Genomic DNA, 18621 nt, shown 5'->3' with positions numbered 1-18621 from the left:
TCGTCTATAGCATCACAACAGCTCGTCTGAATGGCTCAGGGTTCTGACAGGATCCTGCTGGACAGTCTCATGTTCCAACTGAACTCTTAATTTCTATTTTCAAATATGGAGAAAAAAAATCTGAAGCTGCTGGGAGAAACCTGCACCACTTAACAGGTCTCTATGCTTATTGTTGGATCCATTAGGTTACAAAATCCAACTTTGTTTACTGCTTTTCAGAGTTACAGTGTATATTTTCAAAACGATCAACCAGTTTACTCGCAGACCCCTTGTGTCTTGTTGCATTTTGTGAAAGCATGCTTCATGCACCGTCTTGTGGAATTACCAGATTCACTGATTACATGCATTTTTTGTTTCTTCTCTAAACTCATTTGAATGAGGTTGTCATTTTTCTGCTGTTTTCTTTTAAACTGCTAAAATGGGTTGTCATGTTATGCAGCAATTGGCTCTTGTTGATGTTGAGGCGGGGCTAGTAGTTGAAACTGGTCTCCCCTATTCAAATTCCTGAAATTATTTGCAACATTCTTCATGGGAGCTGCTCAGATTTACTTTTAAGTTAGTTGTGGTTTCATATATATTTTGATATATCAATTTAATTATTTTCCAGCAATATATAGGAAAATAAATATTCCATTCAGGGCTTTGCTTTTTCTGACTGACCAGTGCTTGTTTTGTGTTTGCTGCCACCATTATTCATGCCTGTGGTTCATGTATGGTCATTGAAAATGAAGGTCAGCTGTTCTAGTAGGATTTTTTTGACAATTTTCTTAGTTGCATCTCAAAGAAAAAGCCATGGTCCGCAGAGAGCTTCCAAAGCATCAGAGGGATCTCATTGTTGAAAGATATCAGTCAGGAGAAGGGTACAAAATAATTTCCAAAGGATTAGATATACCATGGAACAAATTGAAGACAGTCATCATCAAGTGGACAAAATATGGCACAACAGAGACATTACCAACAACTGGATGTCCCTCCAAGACATGAAGAAAACTGGTCAGGGACGCTTCCAAGAGGCCTACAGCAACATTAAAAGAAACTGCAGGAATTTCTGGCAAGTACTAGCTGTGTGCCAACAATCCCCTGTATTGTTCATATGTATGGGCTGTGGGGTAGGGTGGCAAGACGGAAGCCTTTTCTTACAAAGAAAAACATCCAAGCCCTTCTGAAGTTTGCAAAAACAAACATCAAGTCCCCGAAAAGCATGTGGGAAAATGTGTTAATGGCCTGATGAAACCAAGGTTGAACTTTTTGGCCATAATTCTAAAAGGTGTGTTTGGCGCAAAAACAACCCTGCACATCACCCAAAGAACACCATACCCACAGCGAAGCATGGTGGTGGCAGCATCATGCTTTGGGGCTGTATTTCTTCAGTTGGAACCAGGGTCTTAGTCAGGGTGGAGAGAATTATGAACAGTTCCAAATACCAGGCAATTTTGGCACAGAACCTTCAGGCATCCGTTAGAAACCTGAAGAGGAATTTCACTTTTCAGCACGACAACGACCCAAAGCACACATCCAAATCCATAAAAGCATGGCTTCACCAGAAGAAGATGAACGTTTCGGAATGGCCCAGCCAGAGCCCAGACCTCAATCCAATTGAACATCTTTTGGGTGATCTGAAGAGGGCTGTGCGCAGGAGATGTCCTTGCAATTTTGGAGCGCTTTTGCAAAGAAGAGTTGGCAAATATTGCCACGTCAAGATGTGCCATGCTAATAGACTCCTACCCAAAAAGACTGTGCTGTAATAAAATCAAAAGGTGCTTCAACAAAATATTAGTTTAAGGGTGTGCACACTTATGCAACCAGGTTATTGTGAGTTTTTTATTTTTCCCCCTCATAGATTTCAATTGAATTGTTCATGTTATAGGTCACATTAAAGGTGGAAAAAGTTCTGACATGATATATCTTTGTCTCATTCTTTTACATCACAAGAACCTGGCATTTTAACAGGGATGTGTAGACTTTTTATATCCACTGTATTTGAAACATCGCCATCTACTGACAGTATTTACCAGATTCCAAGGCTTGAAAATCCTGTTTGTTTCAGACCAAAGTTAAACATTAAATAAAAATAATAATAACAATATCACTGAACACAATTATGTTTTTTTTATTTATTTTAGTTTTTTGTCCTTCTTCATATGTTAGTGTTTCAGTTTTCAATTGACCTTGCTATAGTCAAGGTTTTCATGTGTGGATCTGAATGTGCCTGCTTGCGTGCATGCTGTATGCTTCTGAACAACTGAAGGCTGTGCCATTAGTCACGTTTTACTCACCCAGACCCTCATCTTCAGCTCCAACAACTACTCATGAATGCAATTACAAATATCACACTATTGTCATAATGGTGGAAACAAGACAGAGACTGGAGAACAAGACTTTCCATTAATAGTAGTGAATTTTGAATTAAATATTTGGTTTACTGCTGTTGGAGCTGAATACCAGTAGTTCATTTTCATTGACTACATTTTTATTATTCAACTAATAACACAACTTGCCATAGTAAATTATTATTATACCATGTCATGGCTATGGCCAGCAGGGTTCACTGTTTCCTCACTCTCTGTAGTTTCTGACAGCCAGAGTAAGTGGCACCAGGGCTCAGAGTACCAACAAAGCCAGCCATCTGAATATTGTTCAAACTATAATAACACCAACTACAACAGCATATTTATTCAATTGAACTGAATAGTTGCAGCTATGCACAGTAACATTTGTATGCCTGCCAAATCTAGAGAATGGAGAGGCCAACATATACCAGGATTTGGGTCAGTTCTTTTCCATTTCAGTCAATTCAGTCAATTCAGTACTCCTCTAGCCTACAGTTACAGCCATATCACTGCTACTTTGTGAAAGACCTTGTGATGTAACAAAATTGATTTGGTATTTTCCCAAAACATTTGTCCTGAGAATAAATGCCAGAGGGATCAAATCTAGAGACAGCAAGCAATCATTGTATGGGTGTTGATTTGCAGGTGTCATGTCTAGGATAGTATCATATTTTTGGTGGAGTCAACATACAGTATCTGATTGTTATTACTGGTTGTTATGGATGTAAACACTAAAGACATGTTGCTACATGAGTCCTGAATTATTAGCTCTCTTGTTGAAACGGATCCTGTTCATGTCTCATATATTTGCAAGAATCTCTGGTATGTTAAGTGTTAAGATGAAAGTAGAGTTTAGCTGTGTTTAGAATGTCACCATACAAGGTAAACATCATCTTGGAAATGCTCAATTATACTCCACACGAAACAGTAGAGCTGTTAAACGGAGACTACAGCACCCCCCTCTACATTGTAGCAAACATACAGACCGAGAGGGAAGGGAGAACCGCTAAATTATGCAGGCAGGGCTTCCTCACTACTGAGAAGTCGGAGGCCAGCTGGAGAGAAAATTCTAAGAGAAGTACGGGTCGGAGCAGCCTTTCACAAATCCCCACCCCTTGTCTTCATCCACCCCTCCATCACCTTCCCTTCACTCCCCCAGGGGCAGCTTAGTCCGAGGCCTGTCAGTCATAGCCCCTCTCCCTGTTCTGTAATCTGGGGATGGCACTGAGAAGCCTGCAGGTCTGATAAAGCACTAAAAAAGATGAGCAGGCACCAATCCCTGCCTATCTGGGCCCACGCTGGGCTAGGGGAAAGGGTAGAGGTGGAAGGGCTGAGAGAAATGCCAAATGTTTCCAAATTGATAACAGCCCAAGTTTGGTCCTACCCAAACCCTCTGAACCCTGGCTGGCAAATCCTCCCCCCCCCCCCCCCCCCCCCATTCTCTGCTTGCGCATGGCAGAACCATGCTAGGCAGAAGGCAGAGTCAGAACCCAAGTTGAATTCACAATTGTCTGAGCCAGTCTGACCTCTGCCTTTTCAGCGAAGGGAAAAAAAATTTGCTTCTTGTTTTAATGAAGCATGGCTGCCCTCGTGTACAGTTTGTGGGGAAGACACCATCCACTAACGAGGGGTCGCTCAGTTCAGGTGTACTAATATGCCATTTAGCACAGGGTTTCTCAACCCTCTCCTCAAAGATTGCTAGCGTCTCTGTGTATTTGAAATATTCCACAGCTATCACACCTAATTATACTTGTCAACTTATTATCACCCTTGATTAGATGGATCAGATGTTCAATTTCAGGCTAAAGCCAGATTGTTAAATTTCTGGCAGTCCCTGAGGGGAGGTTTAAGCATCACTGATTTGTGTATAAATGTTTTACTTGTGGGTGGCCATGGTGTTTCAAGAGCCACAAGCTAAAGTGGACCACATTTTTATCATATTTATTATAAAGAAATGTTTGACTCCTGGCTGCAATGATGCAGCTGTACTGAGAGGCAGTGGCTTTACTGCTGCACCATTCATAGAGCCCAAAGGACCACATCTTCAAACAACACACCCTAAAAGAAGACATAATAAAACCATGTTCCCACACTACCCTCAAGGTAGAAAAGAAGCTTGATGATGAATATTCATGCAAACAGTGATAAATTGCTTTGCCTTCAGGTGTTGTGGCACTTTGAAAGCCCTTCATGCTGTCTCTTTTATCAGTGTGGCCTCACTAAGGCACAGCATCCAGAACAAACATGCTACCAATTATCATCTCAGATCATTAACTGATTATGCTGAAATAACTGCTGCTCTTTCAAATGGCCTTTTGATTTTAAATGACCCTTTTAAGGAAGACTGGCTTGATTGAGTTGATTGGATTTTTTGCCTTCAAAGTTGCAAATGTTTCAGAATAGTTCAGGATTTTGTTAACAAAGCTCTTTATCTACAATCCCAGGGTCAAATTAACTTGTGAATATAATTTTATCTGCTTAAATTTGAAGGAAATTGCCATCTAGTATTAGCGTAATTGCTAAATAGCAATTTTCAATGATTTTCAATGATGAAGTCTGTAGAAACAGCATGCATTGTGCCAAAATTAGTTAGAATTCACCTGCAAAATTACCTGTCTTTCTTCATCCTGAAGTCATAAAATATGTATCCATAACTTAATCCGAATCTGGGGAAGCAGATGCAAATGTCTTGAAATAACCCTTCACAAAGGGTAGTTTGAAAACAAATCTGAAATGTGTACAGTGCTTGATTACCAGTATTATTTTATTATGGCTTTCATAATGGTATGCTTAAGTTCCAGTGAAACCTTGAAATATACAAATCTGTTAAAGTATACACTAGACTACACAGAATACATGTAACCCTCACTGCAGTTTAATTTAGCCTAATCTCTCTCCATGGTTACGTCAGACTAGTCTTGGATACTGTTTTAAAACATACAACTTCTATCAGGGGGCCACACACAGAGGTATGCTTCCACTTCTCCGTATTAGAAATGTGTGGGAACGGTCTAAAAATTGCATATAAAGACAATGGCCCTCATTCATGAAACCTTCTCAGAAAAGATCTCAGATTCGAACATTGGGAGAGACTTACGATCATCTCGAAGTGTTACGAAACTGTCGCACCTGGACGAAATGAGCGTAGATGTCATCGCAGATTGATAAAGCCGTGGAAGCGAGAACGTGCTGCACCTGTCCTTATTTACATATGACACGCCCTTAATGTATGTGGGTGTGGCGATCAGCAACCTATGAATTGACAGATTTCAACATAAATTATAGGATAATTTCCTATACTTTCACGATCATTTCACCGACAGAGCTGGTATTCATCAATATTATTTTTGTCGTATCCTTACAATCAAACCCATGTCTGGTTTGATTGCGTTTGAAAGTTTTGAAATGCCTTTCTGTATGTAATGCGCTAGACAAATAAACTTTCCTAAGTCACTCAGGCCGTATCGACATACTTGGTGATCATGAATGGTCATTATAATTTTGTTGGCTGGCATTTTGATTAGCTAACAGGTCTAAAATTGACTAATGAGAGTAGGGAAGTCCCTAGTCATTATTTTGGGAGGTCTGGGTATCCCCAAAGGTCTGGGTATCCCCAAAACATCTTTTCATCATGTCTTTTTTGAGTAACAACGGGTCTAGAATCTATCAAACTAAGGTTATTTTTGGTCAAGGTTGGCTAAAAGTATGCCTGTCTCATAGTTTGTTAGACACTGATCTAATATGACTTAAATTCTATCCAAATAAAGAAATTAAAGTCCACTCTGTCCTCATCCATCCAAAACCAACAAAAGACACAATAATTTGTGTACTATGTAGCCAAACTACTTTTGTTAACTAGAGTAAATGAACATCTACATACAGTACATACTCTGTTTCTAAGCAAGATAAATTAATAATTTCAAAACAGATTTAGTCATTAGCCCATTCATCTCGGAATTAAAGATCTTAGTCTTCTCTGATGTCTACTAGATAGTTGTAGTTAGCTTTCTTGCCTTCTGGTAAAGAAAAGCAAGACTGATATTACGCGACGTCAAGCCTGACTTGCAAATCACATTTCACGAACTGCAACTTGTCTAAACAATTTCCATACATGACATCATGCTGCCAAATGAACACGATTCTATACAATTTCTATAAAATTTGTAAGGAGTTTAAGATGTGATTGAACGAAATATTTTAATTAATATTTTAGGGGGGTTGAAGCCCGGGGCTAAGACACGTTTTCCGTTACTGTGCTGATTTCGTCATGGAGAATGACGAAATCCCTCTGAATTAAAAAATACATTTTTTTCCTAGCCATTGTGCTTAAAATGCCGAAAAACATTGCAGTTAAAACAATCAATTTCATTGTTCTACTTTGTTGATTTGTCCATCTTCACACCTGGTTCGTCTTCACACCTTTTGCCCCCACAATCAATGTTCGCTCCTTTCAGGAAGCAAATAGGCCCATTGGTGTAAGATTAGAATATTCCACTGAGTTGAGACCCAGGCCACATGGCACCTACACAAATCTTCCAAAACATCTTTCATTACACTACAAGTTTACTTGAGTAGCTATTGGTGTTCTCAGACCTAAACCTAATAGAGCACCTTAAGGATTACATGGAAATAACAATTCTCATCATAAATTAAATTAATCCAATTTGCAGCCCCTCTGTAATTCTAGATGGATTAATCTAATAAACCTATCACTAAGTGAGTGTATATAATATACAATAATTAATTGCCATTATTGCATCTTCTGTAGTTGCGATTAATTGTAATTTTAGAATGTGTTAAAATTTTGCCCTTAATACACACTGTTCTGTTAAAAAAGTTGTGCATTATTGTAGACATACTATGTTTTCTTGAAACTATGGAAAGCGCTTGACTTGGAATTAAAAATATTCAAGTTGACACCATTGGTGTCTTTAAGGATAAAAAAATAAATAATCAAGTTGACAAGTTGGCCACATCTAAATGTAGCCCATGTAAATCTAAATAGAAGGTTGCTGGTCTACCATCTCATATTGTTCTCTTGATTATCGCACCCAGGACAATAACTGCTATGTTAGGTTACTGTATAAAACACATATCAGCCACTCTTATCTGGACAGCTGCAGGGTGTGCAGGCATTTAACTCACTGAATCACACCTAAGCTTGTTAAGGTATTATACTTTGATGCTTAGGCTGAAATGTGGTTAGAATGGGGTTCAGATGGGGGCCTGTAAACACTAGATTTTCTGAAAGAGGTTTAGCACACCGGTTACAGGGCTTGTCATTGTTGGCATCTGATTCTGGTGGATATGGATATACGATAATTTTTTAAATCATTATTCTAAGATCAATATAAAAAGTGCAGCTGATGTCTGGTTGACGATGTATAATTGTAGGCAGCTAGCATGTACATTCAAATGTTCTTCCCCATAGTTGCGACTAAAAGGTCTGGCATACAATTGCAAATAGATTTTTTTATAATATGTCTGTTACCCACCAAACACTACAGTTATATTAACCTAAATTGCAAAGCATCATTGTTTTTGCTAGGTCTTAAGAGGGTTGGCTACAATTGGCTAATTTTCTTTTTGTCAGAACGGCTATGGCAAGATTTGAAACTAACACACTTCCAAATATATAGTAAAATAAGACGAGAGAGATGTTGGCAATGATGTATACTTTTGGAAAACGTATGTGTTTATAGACAAATACACTGGAACAAAAAGCCTAACAAAAAAATACACATTACAAGCGTCTTCCGTGCGAATAAACAGTGATATTCTTCTACAATACATAATGTTTTGTTTAACTAAGAATAGTGAAACCTAAACTAAATGGACAACAAAGTGAAGGGCGAACATCTCCACACAAGCAAGCAAATCCCAGCAATAGACAATAGTGTGCATGTTCATGCAAATGTGGGGTCAGATTCTGGCAGGGGTCAGTTTTCGGCACAACACCGGCTTCAGGATTCAATCTAGCAACCCACATTTTCTAAACCAGGCCTGCCCAACCCTCTTCTTTGAGGACTACCATCCTGTAGGTTCAGCTGGACACACATTTTTGACACCTTATTCTAGTTATTAGCAACTCACCTCTATTAGAGGTTATGTTAGGGTTGGAGTAAAAACTTACTGGATTGTAGATCTCCAGGAATAAAGTTTGGGTAGTCCTGTTCTAATCACTAGACTACCTGCCACCCTGTATATGTCCTGTATTTAAAAGAAAAAAAAATCTTACTGACCCTTGATACAAAAGCACATATTTGTGGTATATTGGCAATATACCAAAATGCCCTGAGACCCCATATTACTATTATGAAACACAATAATCAGCAAAAAGTGATGTGTTACACCAGCCAATCAGCATTCAGAAATTGCGCTTTGTTAATCAGCTCAATCTATACTTGTTTGTTAGGATGAGTGTCCTTTTAATTGTTGGCTGACTGCATGCAAGCCTGTAATTAGTTGATTGGTGTCACCTGTGGCCTCCTTCCTAAAGTGCTTCAGTTTGTTTAAGTGGAGGATTGTGTTCACTGAGTGGGGGACTGCTGGTATGTCATGCAGGTTTTAAGAAAAATAAGCAATTAATTACAAGATCACTCAGCGTCTCATCCATGTTAGAGAGCATCGACCAGCTTTGTCATTCCCTTGCAAGGTTTGAATGGTTATGATAGCAGTCACATTGACTGCTGCGCCAGGAATGGTCTGCAAGCTCTCTTTGCTACTGTGGGTTGATAGGGACCTAGCCAAACAGACTTAATGCTGTAATCCAATCAAAAGGTGCTTTCACAAAGTGTTAGTAGATGAGTGTCAACACTTAGACCAATGCATCGACGGTTTTGGATTTTTCTCTGTTTTTTGTTTCACTTAAATATTGTTATTTACACTGATTGGTCTCCACATTTGTCTTGATCTCTCTTTTATTCCCTACTATGCAAGAAGGCAACCTTTTTCACAGGAATTTATTCCCACCACTATCCGCAATTGTGGAAAATGGGGGGTTTGGCTAGTTTAAGGTTACTGTAAGTTAGATTGGTCAGTTTTTGTTTTAAAGGTCACATCTATCTGGCAGGTTTAGGGACTGGAATGAATGGAAATGAAATGCTTTTGTCCTGTGTCTTTTCTTTGCTTCCCCCCATAGAATAAGGTCATATTACAATTCTTTCCATTTAGATTAGTTCCCTAGGATCTATTGGGGTCCTTTCTGATTCATGCTGTGTTTTGTATTATATCTAGATTATTATTATTATAATGTTCAGCTGTATGTCTTGCTTAATGTAATACATCGTTTAACAAAATTATAACATAATACTCACTTTGATATTCGGTTGTCACTACAATTCTTTGATACTTTACAGACACAATATGGAATCTTTGTAGTAAAATAGCATAAATAGGCTTAATACGCTAAGCGTGCATATTCTTATAAAAGGGATAACTGACATAGATTGTATAGACAGTATATACACTATATTTATTCTCCAGGTATTTGGCAAGCCCAACTGTTTAGTGCATTTGGGAGACTTCTGTGTTCTGTCCTACATATAACAAGCAAAAAACATCAGTAAAATACTTAAAGTTGTTGTTTGGATATAAGAGGCAACTGTTGACGTGTTTTATGTGGATTATATTGATATGTGTAGATGTATGGGTTTTGTCGAACACTTTAATTGATTATTCCATTTGATTCCATTAAATATAATCACTCTCATAGCCAGATTTCAAGCAGTGTCAGTAATGGAGTCTTATATCACTGATTTGGTCAAACATTAGGTATAGACACTTGTATATCAAATCTTTTGTACACTACATTCATTGGACATGAATGACAATGAGGCTGGGATTCATTAATATCTAGAATCAACCAATCAAATTTACTAAGAACATCAGCAGTTTTACATCAGCAGTTGTCACAAAGTGCTTTTTCAAAACATCCAGCCTGACACCCCAAGGAGCATGCAACAACAGTGTATAATGTGTGTCCCATAAAGGGATGAACCCTCCAATAGGTTTCAATGCTGTACAAGTAATGTATCGTTTGTTACAGGTAAATGTTTACTGGATGAAGAACTCTGCAAGACCAAATGTCTACCAAATGTGTGAATGTTGGTTTCTTTGTTTGCATTGTTTCTTTGTTTGCATTGTTTTCTATTATACTGTAGATGCAGTGGGGGAGTTTGGAGTGGGTCTGTCTGGTGGGGATTCATAATGAAGCTTTATTTAGTTCTAGGAGTCTATTGTTAACAGATGCTCCTAGCACATGTTTGTGCTATTGTGACACTTATGGTATACTTAATAGACTTCTATATGATTTTGAAGGAGATTGAATATTGATGGTATGTAACTATGTTTTGTACTGTAACTTTATTACTTGATTGGAATATACTGTATTACTTGGAAATCTAGGGTAACATGGGGCCAGACGCCCTCCCCCTGTCAATGTCTTTTTACTGACACAAAAAATTAAGGTTTTGTAATTATAATTTTTTTATGTTGAAGATGGCTATGCTTAGGGTAATTGATTATAAAGTAAAATAAATGGCTACAATTGACAGATTCATTTGTATTTAATCAAATGTATTTTTTAGGAAAGGGGCATTTTTTCCACCTACTTGGTAAGATGCCCCCTCTTGGGGTTAATTGCCCCCCCGGGAATCTTATCCCAATAGATTTTAAATTAAAAAAATTACCCAACTTACCTTTGCCCTAGGTGCCATTACATACAGTTAAAATAAACGTATTATCATTTAAATAGGGCAATATTTTAAATCCCAGCAGTCTTTAAAATGAGATTCAGAAGATATTTTTGTAATAGTTGTCTGAGCAGGTGTGATGATACAGAGGACATTTGTAGTTGATTATGGCTAGCGGCAACCAGAGGAGGTGTTGAAAAAAAGAATGGTGACATTTTGGGGTTTTTGTGAGAGTTACATGGGGGGTGTTGCACAGGGAGTGTCTTGTTACCCTTAATCACGATGGCATTCCTCGTTCACCTTCAGTCTCTCCGGTGGAGTCATTGGGAACCTATATCCATACTCGTATTCTTAGGGCTACTGATAATTATAAACACTTAAGTAAAAGCGATCACCCTTGTCATCCCTGAGTCATGTCTTTCTACACAGTCTGTGTAGGCCCAGGAACATGTCATTTTAATTGTACGGTTTGTGATCAACAATCTGCACATTATGGTTGTTTATGATAGCTGATATAAATACACACAAATATGTAAATAGGAGTGACCAGCCTGGTCATCTCTGAGTTCTGGACTGCTTCACAATCCAGTGACTTGTGTACTTGACTGAAGGCATTGAGAATTCACCTAGGCTGAGAAACCTTTTAATGCTAGGCTCTTGACAAAAGATTAGCTACCTTTACTAAGTTCCATCTGCATATAATGGGTACCTACGATCACGTATCTTTACCAAGATTCAGATTAGATATTAGATATGAAATTAAATTATCAAGAAGGTTATATTCTCCTGCACTTATTTTCCGACTTCTCCCCTCAGTAAGTGGTAAACACCGCCTTACTACAAACTTAACCGAGATTCATAGGACCAAGCAGTGTTTTTCCATTTCTTATTTGTGTGGTGTTGGTGATCACATACCCACTGAAACTGATAAACTGTTAGGACTGTACCGACTGAAGAAATGGACCATCTGTGACTGGACTGATGTATATCCAGATGCCCTTATGTTCACCACTGTTGTACTGGACTGTGATTTGTAGACATGTAGTTGAAAAACATCTGCATAGCAATGAAAGGAGAGAACATATGACATACAATACTGCACAGCATTACAGTGCTATACAGTACAGTAGTGTACGCAGACCTTTTCCCATTTGTCAGTATTGCTCAACTTTGTCAGGAATCCCCCTAGAGATTAAAGGTCATAAAAAGTAATAACAGAGTTTTACCATGATTTTAGTAGTGCATGGCTAAACAAAACCAGACTTGGGTCCTGGCAACAGCAAGCAAATGTAGCAGTTTTCAAGGTAATTTCAAGCTAAGGTTATTAATGTTTTTATGGAGCAGAAACATTTCCGTTGTTGCAGTTTTAAAGTTAATGTCTTAATTCTACACATTTTGCCATGAGGCACAGAGAATATTTTGCAGTTTATGTTGGTCTAATTGCAATTAATTAATGTTAAAACATTTTGGAATAATGCGTTGAAAACTTGGTGGAGTACCGCCAGTATAAATATGCAATCTATATATATAATAAATATATATAATGTGTTCAAGAATAATATTACATTGTATTGAATTACACCCTCTAAAATTATTCCAGGGCTTCTATAGCAGTCATCAGGGATCCCCTCTAAATCACACACTCTTAATGTGACATTTTATTATTTGATTTACACCCTCTAAACCTATTCCATGTATCACTTCCTCAAAATCACTTTAATATGTCGTTGTTCATGTAAAGAAAAGAATGGCCATGGGCTTCTGCATTATCTCTGCAGATGAGGGGCTGTATTCACAATAAATTTTATCCTACCACTAGGAGGAATCCTAAACAACACTAAAAAGTTCCTAGCTAAGAGTTTCCTCTTTAAACCTATTCTCAAAGCTGCTAAAACCAACCTTTACTAAGGAATGGGGAGAAGTCTTAAGCTAAGAGAAAGGATGGGGTTGAGCCCATTGCCATGGATGATGTTGGGTTCCACAAACAAGTTTACTTACTATGCGCACAGTGATTGGCTGATAGGGGAGGGGTTTCTGTCAGTGAATTCATCACAGCAATACTGTAGAACGATGTGTCATGTTGCCATATTGAAATAAAGATGTTCAAGTAAAAATGTAGGCCAAGTGTCACTGATTAAACATGAAACCAAGAATGACATACTGATACATAAGATATGTTCAGCTAATTGTCAGCCTCTTACATGTCTGGCAAATTGTAAAGAAATGCTCGATCATCTTTTGATGGTCCAATAATTTGTGCAATTATGTGTCTCTATAGCACCAAAACACCGGGTGGTCCAGCTATGGCCATGAAGTTGGCTTTGTTTCTTTGTAGTTGGCGAATGAGGAAACTGAATGCTTTGTCGGATGATATGGGGTCTGGGGAGGGCATTTAATGTTTGATTTAATATTCTACTGACAGATGACTGAGATATATGTAGTTTGTCTGCGCTGCATAGCTGCAGTTACCCTGTGGCCAAGTAATGTAGAGTTGTCACAACCTTGATCACCAATGTCATTGGGTTGTTTCTGTTGGTTGGTGAAGTGACTGCATCAGGGACTAGCTCTTCTATGATCATAATACCCTTGTGATTAAGGTGACACCTTGTTTAAAGCTCAGTATCATTAAATGTTTCTAAAATATCGGCCTGATGACGAGGTGGATTGCAGGCAGCAGCTCTTTTTGGATTGTTTGTGATTTGATCTTAGTCACTTAGGAGTCCTTTTGACTACTCCTAACTTTTCACAGATTTAGGACCTGGTCTTAGCACTAAAATGCTTAGTGAAATACTCTAAGGCCAAAAATGTAGGAGCCCTAAAGATAGGATTGACACTGCAATTATTTTTAAGAGTTACTCCTAAATCAGCAAGTAAGGAGCTACTTGTAGCCTACAGATATTTTGTGAATACGGCCCGAATGGTCTTAGTTTCAGTACCACTGTTACCCTATCACACAAGTAGTCAGATATCTAGGTGGACAACTGTAACACAGAGAGAGAGAGAGACAATGAGAAACATCGTGTCCTCTCAAATGGGGAGTGCAGAAAAGCCCCTAAACAATTTGTGTTTTGGGCCATTTAGCCATACTGGGAAAAAACTGAACATTATTTGGGCTGGGCCTACATGTATGCTTTGGCATAATGTCTAGACGGTTATGGGAAGTCACAAGTTGTACGGTTGTGGTGGGATAAAATGATGAATGGGTAGAAGGATAGACTGAAACATGGAAAGAGGGATGTGAGTTTGGAAAGATAAATGGAAGAATTGCTAAAGGTGTGGAGGATCCAGATACTGGATGAAGCAGGACTTGTACACAGAGACCTGATGAAGATACATTATTGGATTGTTTTAACTAATTAATACATGGTAGAGAAATCATGTATGCAGGTCCTACTCCAATTCCGAACGTTTATTTGGCCCAGCACCCCTTAAAATGATGTGCACAGTAGTATACACAGCCTATTGGGCTAGAGAATCCAGGCTGTGTGTTGAGCAGCCCCAAATGGGTGATTCATACCAGCCTCATCACAGGAAACAGACAGGACATCCAGGACTTTATTACCTCCATCCATCACCATCACTTCATCAATCTGGGGCCCTGTGAGCCAGCTCTCCTCTCTAGCCAGTCCCCCAACACCCATCCCAACATGCCGCCAATGGAGAGATTTACACACACAATGAAGAAGCACACACACACACACACACACACAACAACGCACAAACATACACAAGCACACACACACACAGACACAGAGGCCATTCTGCAGCCAGACATGGTGTAGTGTTGGTCCCCTAAGGGCCTCTCTCTCACAGATTATCCTGCATTGGGAACGCCACTTACAGTCCAGCGACACTCACAGCCCACCCCCCACTGTTACTGACCAATGTGTCGAAAAGCATTCTATGATGAATCCATTCAGATCATTACATCACATCCCCTTTACTCCTCCATTGTTATGGCCAGCTAACGTTATGTATAGACAGTTATATTATGATTCATAATTATAATATATGAGTATTGATTTGCTGCTGGAAATCGAAGGGACAGAAATCTTTCGCTAAGGCTGATTTCTGTCCCTTGTTTCTGGGATTGTTTGTGGTGCACTGTGGTTTTATTTTACATGTGGAACAGAAAGTTTCCACTTGAGTGAATTTATTTCTAAATCACTGTCTGACTTGGAGGTCTTATTCCCTCTTGGCATGGAAATTCTTGTTTTTGCTAGAGGCTGTTTCAGATCTCTGCAAAGGGGATGCAAAGGCATTACAGAAAACCAAAAATATTTGGATATAGTAATCTACTGTAAGTATGCTGCTAATTGTCTCCAGTGTTTCTTTTATTTATCCCTATAAACGGATCTTTCCTATTTTATGCATTTAGTTAGTTATATAATCGAACAGACACATAGGCTGTTATTACAGTCCATGAAACAGAGTGGTAAATCTACAATGTATTACATTATCAAAATGCATTTAATCACGTACAGTTGTACCACAGCGTGACGTCACTGTCAATGTAATATACGTTTATATTAATTCAGGGTAACTGGACCCTTTAGTTGTATGTTATTTGAATAGTTAAAAGACTGAATTAATCCTGTATGGATGGGCTTTTCCTTGGGAGATAAAACATCAGGCTATGAAGTTTACACAGTTTCCCTGAAATGTTTACTCGCCTGGGAGGTTGTGTGATAGGACCCAAACTGATGGAAGGAAGGAAGGAGAGAAAGAGAGAGAATGAAATAGAAGTGAGGATTAGGGATGGAGAAGAGACGATTCTTTTAATGGTATCTTTCAAAGTGGACATGTTTGGGCAATGGTGACAAAGCAAACAGAAAATACATTGACGCAGAAACACTTAATGCTTTTGGACCTTTTGTTTGTTTGTGACGTTGTGGTGCAATTGCTTTGTTTACTAATGCCCCCTTTATTTCAATTTGAATATGGGTGTGTTTTATAGATATTTTGCAATGTATTTAAATGTGTGATGTAGATTTGCAAATGCATTTGGGATATATAGTTGTGCTCGTAAGTGTGCAAACCTGCCAGAAATTGTGAAATTGTGAGGCTTTGATTTAGAAAATATGATTGATCATGCAAAAAAGATTGAAAAGGATATAAAAAGATAGCCAAAGCCTTGCAAATGCCAGTCAGTACTGTTCAATCACTTATTAAGAAGTGGAGAATTTGGGGATCTCTTGATACCAAGCCAAGGTCAGGTAGACCAAGAAAGATTTCAGCCAAAACTGCCAGAAGAATTGTTCGGAATGCATAGAAAAACCCGCAGGTAACCTCACGAGAAATACAGGCTGCTCTGGAAAAAGACGGTGTGGTTGTTTCAAGAAGCACAATACGACGATACTTGATCTAAAATTTGTTTCATGATCGATTTACCAGAATGATGCCTTTACTGTGCCAATGCCACAAAAAATACTGGTTACAATATGCCCAACAACACCTTGACACGCCTCACAGCTTCTGGCACACTGTAATTTGGAGTGACGAGACCAAAACAGAGCTTTATTGTCACAACCAAAAGAGCTATGTTTGGAGAGGGGTCAACAAGGCCTATAGTGAACAGAATACCACCCCCACTGTGAAGCATGGTGGTGGCTCACTGATAGTTTGGGGGGGGTGTGAGCTCTAAAGGTGCAGGGATCTTGTGAAAACTGATGGCAAGATGCAGCATGTTATCAGAAAATACTGTCAGACAATTTGCATTCTTCTGCACGAAAGCTGCGCATGGGACGTTCTTGGACTTTCCAGCACGACAATGACCCTAAGCACAAGGCCAAGTTGACACTCCAGTGGTTACAGCATAAAAAGGTGAAGGTTCTGGAATGGCCTTCACAGTCTCCTGACCTTAATATCATCGAGCCACTCTGGGGAGATTTCAAACGTGCGGTTCATGCAAGACGACCAAAGACTGCATGACCTGGAGGCATTTTGCCAAGACGAATGAGCAGCTATACCACCTGCAAGAATTCGGGGCCTCATAGACAACTGTTACAAAAGACTGCAAGCTGCCATTGATGCTAAAGGCAATACACAGTATTAAGAACTAAGGGTATGCAGACTGCATATACCTACAGTTGAATATGAATTCCATAAGAAATAAATTATGTGTTTTGCCTGCTCACTCATGTTTTCTTTAAAAATGGAACATACAGCGCTGGAAACAATTAAGAGACCACTACAAATTTTTCTTAAATCAGCATCTCTACATGTGTAGCAGCCATTCCATTCCAGTGTCTGTTAAATTCCAAAACAGACACACCTCATTTTACTTAATGAGGTACCGATTAGGTGATTACCTGAACCAAATCTCATTTAATGAGGAAAAGTACAAAAACCACTGCTGTGGTCATCACTATCTTCTTGCAATAGGACCAGCTGGATGGCAAAAACAGTGCAAGTAGTATCTCAAAGGTAATTTGAAAAACTATTCAGCATGACGAAAAAGTTGAAAAAAAAATCTTTGAGTGAGGAAAAGAAAGGTTCAATTCTGGCTTTACTGGCAGAGGGATACAGTGAGGGTCAGGTTGCTTCCATCCTGAAATGTTCAAAGACGGCGGTTCATAAGAACAAGGTCAAGCAACAGACATTGGGAACAACAAAGCTTCAGACTGGCAGAGGGGGAAAACGGTCCACTGACCGAGATGATGTCAACTCATTCGAATGTCACTCAACAACCGTAGGATGACATCAAGTGACCTACAAAAAGAATGGCAACCAGCAGCTGGGGTGAAGTGCATGGTGAGGAGGGTTTGAAACAGGCTGCTAGGGGCAGGGCTGAAGTCAAAGCTAGAAAAAAGCCCTTCATCAATGAGAAGCAAAGAAGAGCCATGCTGAAGTTTGCAAAAGACCATAAGGATTGGACCATAGAGGAATGTCATCTACTCTGACAAGTCAAATTTTCTGCTTTGCCCAACATCTGGTCATCTAATGGTTAGACTGAGACCTAGAGAGGCCTACAAGCCACAGTGTCTTGCACCCACTGTGAAATTTGGTGGTGATGATCTGGGGATACTTCAGCAAGGCTGGAATCAGGCAGATGTGTCTTTGTGAAGGATGCATGAATCAAGCCAAGTACAAGGAAGAACACCTGCTTCCTTCTGCTCTGACAATGTTCCCCAACACTGAGAATTGGTTTTTCCAGCAGGACAATGCTCCATCCCACACAGCCTGGTCAATCAAGGTGTGGATGGAGGACCACAAGTTTAAGAAGCTGTCATGGCCAGCCCAATCTCCAGACCTGAACTCCATTGAAAACCTCTGGAATTTGATCAAGAGGAAGATGGATGGTCACAAGCCATCAAAGAAAGCCGAGGTACATGTATTTCTGTGCCAGGATTGGCATAAAGTCACCCAACAGCAATGTGACAGACTGGTGGATGCCAAGGCGCAAGAAAGCTGTGATTAAAAATGAGGGTTATTCCACCAAATATTGATTTCTGAACTCTTCCTAAGTTAAAACATTAGTATTTTGTTGTTAAAAAATAAATATGAATTTGTTTTTTCTTTGCTTTATTTGAGGTCTGAAAACAATGCATCTTTTTTTGGTTCTTTTGACTAGTTGTTATTTTCTACAAATAAATACT

This window comes from Esox lucius, chromosome 19, assembly GCF_011004845.1.
Source record: "Esox lucius isolate fEsoLuc1 chromosome 19, fEsoLuc1.pri, whole genome shotgun sequence".
Taxonomy (NCBI): Eukaryota; Metazoa; Chordata; class Actinopteri; order Esociformes; family Esocidae; genus Esox; species Esox lucius.
Note: the sequence above shows the minus strand (reverse complement) of the source record.